Source organism: Apium graveolens, chromosome 5, assembly GCF_009905375.1.
Source record: "Apium graveolens cultivar Ventura chromosome 5, ASM990537v1, whole genome shotgun sequence".
Lineage (NCBI taxonomy): Eukaryota > Viridiplantae > Streptophyta > Magnoliopsida > Apiales > Apiaceae > Apium > Apium graveolens.
Window position 1 is genome coordinate 57,960,176 of NC_133651.1, and position 9,342 is coordinate 57,969,517.

The 9,342-nt window shown below is 33.7% G+C and overlaps 1 long non-coding RNA gene across 1 annotated transcript; it reads left to right on the forward strand.

The window, feature by feature from the left end:
- Positions 1–6,297: 6,297 nt before the first annotated feature.
- Positions 6,298–9,111, forward strand: LOC141661375 (uncharacterized). Its single transcript, XR_012549922.1, has 5 exons — positions 6,298–6,397; positions 6,530–6,717; positions 6,889–7,059; positions 8,338–8,406; positions 8,798–9,111. It is a non-coding gene; the product is annotated as an uncharacterized LOC141661375 (long non-coding RNA).
- The last annotated feature ends 231 nt before the right edge of the window (positions 9,112–9,342 follow it).

The following is a 9,342-nucleotide window of genomic DNA, read 5'->3' on the forward strand; positions in this document are numbered from 1 at the left end:
AGAAAAGCTCAAATTCTTCTAGAGACAACCAACTTTAGTCCTGATTGGCTGAACTCAACGCAATCCGGAATGGGGGCAAGAAAAGCTCAAACTCTTCTAAAGACAACCAACTTTAGTCCTGATTGGCTGAACTCAACGCAATCCGGACTGGGGGAAAGAAAAGCTCAAACTCTTCTAAAGACAACCAACTTTAGTCCTGATTGGCTGAACTCAACGCAATCCAGACTAGGGGCAATAAAAGCTCAAATTCTTTTAGAGATAACCAACTTCAGTCCTGATTGGCTGAACTCAACGTAATCCGGACTAGGGGCAGAAAAGCTCAAATTCTTCTAAAGACAACAATCAAAAGCTCATGTTCTTCAAACAATCCCAAACTTACTCCCCCATCAAGAAAATCTGTATAAGGAGTTGGGGCACATGATAGTACATGTAGCTCATGCAATGACTAGTCCTGGACTCCTAACTCCATATGGCTCCTGGAAGGACTAGTCCTAGACTCCTAGCTCAATCCAGTCCCGCGCACCTCCAGTCCTGACTGGCCCAATCCAGCAATTCCAACCTTGGGGAATCCTAGCATGTGAGACAGTTGTCCAAGCACATGATAGGGACAACTGTCACCAATCAATCATGGGCATAATCAGGGCACGTGTCAGAAGATCCTCAGAACATTCCGCGGCCAGTCCCACACTGAAACGTATAAAGCATCCACTCCATCCAGGTGTCCTCCGCTCCCAGAACCGATGGCTACGATTTAAAGGTACCAACCCCAAAACCCTACCCTTGAGCTATAAATAGCTTAAGAAGGTAAGGTTTTGGGGTTAATCACTCTCTCACACTCGTATACATACACAACCACCTTGCATTCATATCTATCTTCACCTTCCCCAAAAGCGAGTTCTTACCCTCACGTCGGATGCGCCGTGAGACCCAAACCCCCCTTCCGGTGTTGTTTTATAGGAACCCCACCACGGCTACACCTCCACAGTGGCGGAGGATCCAGACACGACGTCGAAGGAGCGGCCCCACCACCAGGAGTTATGAGTGATCTCGAGAATATAAGTATGCATCACATCGTTTATTCCTTTAAGGATGAAAGAGTGCTCAGCACTTCAACTTTCAGTCTTACTTTTCAGTAGCCTGCAAGATCAAAGACATGCATATAATTTGAAGATTATTATATTCTAATCTGAACTTTATACATAAAACCTTTTCTCGCTGAAGTTTAGTGTTCTAGAGTTGATTTAATTAGTTTTAGGAACATATTTAGGTCAAGGATCTATAAGAATCGAAAACATGAAAAGTTCATGGCTTCCAAGTAGAGTTAAACTTGCATACTTGTCTATCTTCAGCTTCAAAGCTGCAATAGTCTATGAGGAAGTTGTACTACTGACAAGAAGCTCTATAGTATCCCTCAACTCAGAGCTCCGGTTTAAGTTGCTAATAGATTTGGTGAGCAATATAGAATTCAAACAATTCACTTTCTCATTGTTATCCTTCAAGAAAACTGTAGTGACAAGCCCCATCTTTTCAACGACCAACTGTGGATCGTTTTACAAATTACGACAGAATAAAAAATATTTGTAAATACTCCAAATTGCAATTGTAGAGATATTGTATCACCTGCTCATTGTCAATATTACAATGGTCGCCTTTGTCAAACGGGTGCATTACAATGGCAGGCATAACTCCTTCACATATCATTTTGCAATAATCACCAAAGATATATAACAACACCAATAGATGAGATGAGATGTACATTATAATTCTGGTAGTTCCAGACCCCATCAAGAAAGACCAAAAAAGAAGTAACAAAAATGATAGGTTCACCAACACAATTTTATTCAATTGCTATATGACATTGCTAGTATCATTTAAGAGATGAACCACGAGTCTGCGTTCATTGATGATTTTAACCTGATAAAAAGGTGCGGTATTAAAATTTATAAAACAATGAATATGTATCTGAAAAGTATTTTGTGAGTGATAATGTGAAGGATTGATATTCCTATTAATTGATTGAAACCATATATACCAATCTGGGAAATATCTAAAAGGAGCACAAATAATTGACCAGCTTACCATCCAGTTTCTTAAAGATGTTTCACTGATGCTCTTTGTTGTGGAGGATCCTTCGAACAATTGTAGAACGTCTGCTATGTCCTCTTTCTTCATGAACCATAGAAGGTCGTCCTCATTTATATTCCTAGTCAAATATAAATATACAAAATTATTTCACTAATTTAAAAGGGAATTCAAAGACAGAGCAATTAAAAGTATCTAATGTGCCGACAAATTGACAATGATAGATTTCTATCTACCTAAGAGTGGTGGAGCTACATAGGAGTTAGTGGGATCTAAAGCCCCCATTAGGGCTTTAAATGTATAAATTTTTAATGATTACGTTATAAACTGAATAAAATTTTGGTTGAAAGTGGTTTTCAAACCCTATAAAAAATGTTAAACCTTTACAAAAATAAAGACTAGTTTACAAGAGTTTTTTCAACTCTGAATATTGTGAAAATTAAATTACCTATAAAAAATGTATTAATAATTTATCTAGTGACATGATTAAAAAACAATTATTTAGTGACGTATATAGAGTTTAGTATATAAAAGGTAATTTAATTTTATAAGGTTTTTAATATATAAAATCCTGAAAGGTGAATTTTCGTGTTAAAATATTGATTTTAATATAATAATTTTTTATATATATATATTTTAAATTAGCCCCCACAATAATATTTTTCTGGCTACGCCACTGCTACCTAAGCTCATTGTTTGTCAGATTTTTGAAAATCAATGAAATGGCATTTTCAATTTGATGGTCATCATCAAAATTACTTTTATAGAGTGTATCACAAATAGTATGTAACCTCGCACAAACAAGAAACTGCATATTAGCAAATGCTACTTTGAACCATTTCAGTTGAACTTTCACTGTATTGATATTAGAATCTTGAGTTCCTCCTGAAGGTCCCAAAAAAGTCTCTAGAACATACTCATGAGAGATCATAGCTTGAATAGTTTGAAAGTAATCTCTTTCATGAAAACGACAATCTAATATCTTAACACCATAATCCATAATCTTAGACATCCACATCCCATAGGTCATCACAAAAATCGCAAGTGTGCTTGTAACGAAATGAATAACAGAACTTGTAAATGTATCAGGTTTGATAAAAAAACCAAAATAAAAGAATCAAAGAAGAGGAGAAGAAATACTCCACACTTGTTTTTAAAGCAAAAATAAAATATAGAGCTTTATCCATTTTCATGACATAATGTCTTTCAATGGAAAAAATGAGAACGATGGCAGTCAAGCGAGTAAAAAGACAAGTGCAAGGTATATATTAAGAGAAAATATGCAACGCATTGCAAAATTATTGAAGGGTGTATGAGTGTATTGATAGTGAGTACTGATAACCAAAGAGTCAACAATATAAATAGATATGCATGAGGTCATGCTAGATTTTTAAGCATAATTGGAAGGTTATTTAAGCTACAAGTATTACTTAAGGCTGTAGTTGTGCATGAAAAAACAATCTTCAATTTCTATGGCTTTAAAACGATCACCCATTTGTATCAACTTTTCCGGGTGTTGGAAGTAAAGGGTGGGCCTTAGTTAATATACTGATAAAACACAAGAAAACACAGATACCAGGGGAGCCATATGAATAAATATAATTAACAAAACACAAGAAATTAAGCATCCAAAGGGGTGTATAACTTCAATATTAACCACCTATTGTGGGCTCGTGGAGCTTTCACTCAAGAAAACAGTCAAAACAATGTACAAACAATATAGAGCCTTACCCCGTTGTACTACAAAACAAGTTTTTATAATCTAATATTCTAATTTGGTATTTAATAAGGGGTCATATGACCCGTTGGATGAAAATATGAACGACCAGGATTTTAAAATAAAAAAATATAGGGACGGGGCCGCTGTAACAACTCCCCTTTTCCTCTTTTTCCACGTGTAAACCTAACTCTACGTGAAAATCTAAATCTCAATGTGTAAATTTATATTAAGTTATTTTTAATAATTTATATTAAGTTATTTCTAATAATTTATATTATTTTGTATTTTTGTCATTTCATATTAGAATAAATTTCAAAATAAAAATATGTGTGATATTTTACTTTTTAAAGAATAATATCACTAATTACATATTACATCCGTCTTAAGTTAAATAAATAAAATATTTTAATTTTTACATATAATTTATATTGCATTTAAAAAAATAATATTATAAACTATTTTTAAAATCTTTTTAATATAAAAACATAACATTATACTCTGTATAACTCCTTATCACATCAAATTATCGAAATGCCTAAATAAAAGTCAGCTTATCCCGATACTTATCAAGTCCCAAATTCGATAAAACTATTTTTAAAATCTTTTTAATATAAAAACATAACATTATACTCTGTATAACTCCTTATCACATCAAATTATCGAAATGTCTAAATAAAAGTCAGCTTATCCCGATACTTATCAAGTCCCAAATTCGATTCCACGTAAGCGTATGAAATAAGTAGAAAAAAAAAGTCAGCTTGTTTTACTTATGGAGAGAGGGGATAAGGGAAGCCAATATCAATAATTATACGGATAGTGATGGGTAGGGCTGTAAACGAACCGAGTCGAGTCGAGTTTTTTCTTAACGAGTTCGAGTTTTTTCTTAACGAGTCGAGTCGAGTTCGAAAAGTTTAACGATCAGATTTTCATGTTCGAACTCGTGTTCGTTAACAACCGAGTCGAGTTTGAGTTGTTCATGAACTTTTCGAGTCGAGTCGAGTCGAACTCGAGTCGAGTTCGAGTTGGTTATTAATTTTTAAATTTTTTGGTATTTTTTCACAATTAGAGTCCAAATAAGGCCCAACCCAAATAAAATAAAATTGAAGCCCAATCCAATTAGGAAGACACAGGTAGAGAATAGAATATGGTCATGTATATATTTAGATTTTTTTATGCATATTGCTTATCGAGTCGCGTTCGAGTCGAGTTTAACGAGTCGAGTCAATCTCGAGTCGAGTTCGAGTCGACCACTTGTAAAACTCAGATCGACTCGATAAGCTAAACGAGCATATTCTCTTGTTCAAACTCGAGCTCGATTACTTAATGAGTCGAGTCGAGTTAAACGAGTCGAGTCGAGTCGAGTCGAGTCGAGCCTAACGATCAGCTCGGTTCGTTTACAGCCCTAGTGATGGGCTCTGCAAAATCAATATCGAGGATGTTAACAAAGAGTTTAAAGATGACCATCAACCATCAGGTTGGTTTATTGTGCAAGCTGTTTTGGCAACCATATTTGGGGTTGTGAAAGAAAAAATAGAGGCAAGATATTAATGTCTGGTACAAAATAATTTATTGTTTTAAGCTACTACATCATAATTCCATTTAAGTGAATCGACTTGGAAAAATGTCAAAAAATAGGCAGGAAGAGCAAAATGTATTGATTTTGTACAGTTCCAAATCTAAAATGAAGCCGACAACTTAACATTGTTGAATTACATTGAAAACAACGCTATTATATATTGCACCATTACTAATTCCTTGGTAATATTCACCCTTCCTCTAACAAGAATTTAATTATAAATAGGCTTAGAAGATTTTAGTCTTCACTCTCAAGTCTCATCCTCCTCGTTCAAATGGTTTTGAGCGAGCAAGTACTTTAGCAATAGCTACTTGTTTATGTGTAAAACCAAAAAACCAAAGGCCTGGATTTATATTCCAAATTTAATTTGTATTTTATGAGTACTCTATCACTACGCTATACATGGCCTATCGCAACAATCATGCGTGTTAGAAAATTATATTACCTTATGTATGTTCATTGTAGGCTACCACAACATAGTATTTTTGATGTTACCATAACCTTTGTAACATGTTACTATAGTTTTAAAATGTTACATATGGTAACATGTGGAAACTTATGTTAAATAGGGTGTTAATGGATAAAAAAGTAACATTTTACAAATAATTAAATATATATAATTTTTTGACTTGAAAATTAGTCAATTTTTATAATATAATTAAACAATAATATTAATATTAGCTAAGATTGATAAAATATTTTTTTATTATTAATTTTGTAAACTATACTAATTAGTAACTGATAATTTTTTATTAATAAAAAATCTGAGCACTATTTAAACTTAAAAGTTAATTAATTTTTTTTTAAAAAAAGGTGAAAGTTTGGACTCTCGTTGGGCTCAATCAGGTGGGCTCTCACCTTTCAATTGAACTACATTACCTTAATGATTATATACACTAGGTACACCAAAAGGCCCATTCTCAACGCCACGGCGTAGATAAGAGGAGTTTAGAGAACCCTAGAATTTCTTTACTCTCTCTCAAAATCACTCTCCTCTCTCTCGTCAATTTCACAATCAGGTACTCTCTCTCTCTCTCCCCTCTGTCTCTCTCAATCTTATACTCTGCTTTTGTAACTGTTGTTTTTATATTTTTTCAGATCTTTAATACGTTTTTGTATATGAACCGTGATTTTTTTGATCTGTATTTCAGTAACTATTGCTATTGGGGGACCAAGATTATGTATTGCGTTTGGAAGAGTTGGCTCACTCTGGGGTTCTATACTCACTATGTTTGGGTTATCTTTGTTTGTGCAAGCTGTTTCTGGTCTTAAGTTTGGAGTGGTCCCTTTTGTTTCCAACATGTTTGTTAAACATTGGACATAGAGTATATTATATGAGGTTTGTTAAACAAAAATTAGGATACTGATAAGCGGACTATTAACGTGTAATGATAAATCTCTTACCTAGTATCTTATTTGAGGGAAAGTTTTAAGTTGTGTCAATTAAGTTCTACATCTTTGTGGATACGAAATTTGAGGATTGTTCACTGATGATATTTGGGATTTGTAGGTTGTTTATTTTGTAAATTCTGGACTGAAGCAAACGAATTAGCAATGCTGATGGCACGAATGTATAGTGGAAATCTTGGCATGGGGTTCCCTCCGAAATGCCTATCATGGAGGAAGTGCCGGTACAATTGGACTGACAGCTTTGAACACATGGAAGTACTCAATTCCGCAGGTATGATGGTCCATTATGTCTTTCCTGGTTATCATTTTTTGGGCATCTTGTAACATGTCTTACTCTCACTTTTGCAATATTTGACTGCAAGTGTTTTTGTTAAATAGACAACTTTATGATATCACCCATTACTCCATTTTCGCATACGGCCCTATGTCCATGATTTTAGAATACAAATATATCACACAAGTCACTCAACCATTTTTTTCTTACGAGAACATGGGAGTGGGTTGGAGTCATTTTCCCCAAATATATATCAAGTAGGTCAATAATTCTTTTTAAGTTTGTTTTAAAAGAAGTGAGGCATTATTTTATTTCATTCTCTACGGATCACAACTTTTAATACGAGGGTACTGCACTTGTAAAAAAACACAGAATAAGTATTCTGCAAAATTGCTACATTTTATAGCATGTTGTTATGTTCTGTTTGACACATTAATTTTTTTATATATAGAGGATGACCAGAAGAAAAATTCTGCTTCATAGAATTTTTTTATTTGAGTGTTTATTTTTTGGGATGGGTACAAACACTTTGAAGAAAAGAAATGAACATTAAACAGTTTAGAAGGTCCCTTTGAGGAACAACAAGTTTTTGGAATAGACCCACATGAGGAGTTGTCAAATCTGTACTCAGATTATTATCTTTATCAAATTTGTAATGAAATTATTTTTTTTGATGTATTCTCCATATTTTTGTATTGTCCATTTGTCCCTGCACGCTGCACGCCACAGAAACAGTTTATGACTTCATGCATGGTTTCCTAACTATGCCCCAGTTAACCCCAGGACAAGTACATACACTGCATGATTTGTACCCCTGTTACGTTCCCCTATGGCAGTGCTTTATTTGTTGATATATACTCGGTTCCCTCCCTTCTTTATTTGTTTTCAGGCACAAACAAATTCCCAACACAAACAGGCATCTCTCTAATGGGGATCCTAATGATCATTTTTACACTACCAATTACATTGATCCACTTTCCGCAATAGGTCACCCTTTGGTCCCCCAATGGCAAGCAGTGATGCAATATTGGAATCATAATCAGGCTTCTCAAGCAACCTCATTCCTGATAGACATACAATGATACAGTGATATATTACAATAAACAAATCTAATCTAATAAACATGTGCTGTAATGTTAATGTGTTGTAAAAAACGTTTTCTTTGTATCCTTGATTTTTATTTCAGTCTCATATATCTAGTCTTTAATTGATTCCAGTGCACTCTTTTACTTAGGATTTACATTCACCGATTTTTTTCCTATAATGGCTAAATAGGATGCTACATTAATAAGCTGCCTTTACTCATCAGTAAGTGAGGAAGTTGTGCTAAATCGCCAATTGCTGGTATGTTTCTTTTATATTTTACTTGTTATATCTCATATTTCTCATATTGCTTTTATCAATAAGAAAAAATGTCGTATGCTGCAACTTTAAGATAAAAAAAATTAAAGCGCAGAACATTATGCAAATATTTTTTTATAAATACATTGTATAAGGCTTTAGCTATTTCGGTTATATCATCCCCGCCCCTCTGATATTTTAACTTTGTTTTGTACGTACATTATATTTATTTTGTAAATTCTACCGTGCTTTTGCACTCTCATGAATGTGGTTTACTGTTTGTCTTCCTAAAGAATCTATCAGAAGTGCTTAATGACTTTTTTTTGTCTATCCTGATTTATCAGAAGTGTTGTTTAACTAATTTGTGCATTGTTATCTTTGGGATATCCTGCAGTTAGGGACATGCTGGTAAAGGAGGACACTTAACAAAAAGTGGATCAAACATTTGCGTTTGAAGTCGAGGAGAATGTGAAGAGTTTCTAGTGTTACTATTTTATTAAGTTTATCTTTTCTTTTTCTAATGTTTTGTAAAGAACCTGAACTATTTTGTTTTGTTAAAATAATTGTTGTCGTAGTTTTAGACATGTGATGGTTTGAATATTTGAGTTGTTTGGATGTAATACATTTTGTGGTATGTAGTGATATTTTGGGATTGTTGAGAATTTCATGTAGTATTGTTTTTTATGTATGAAAAAAATGTTGATGGTATATGTGTTCAATTTACAAATAAATCCTGTAAGATTAATATAATACAAATCATTATAAAAATGGTGCTCATCTGTGGGCCCCAATATGGGCCCCACAAGTGGATCCCACTTTTTTTACAAATTTAATGTGTAAAGGTAACATACATAGTGTGATATTGTAGACATAGATTGATGTTACCTTCGATGTCTATTGTAACACAAAAGTCCATGTTGTAACAGGGAATAAAAGGAA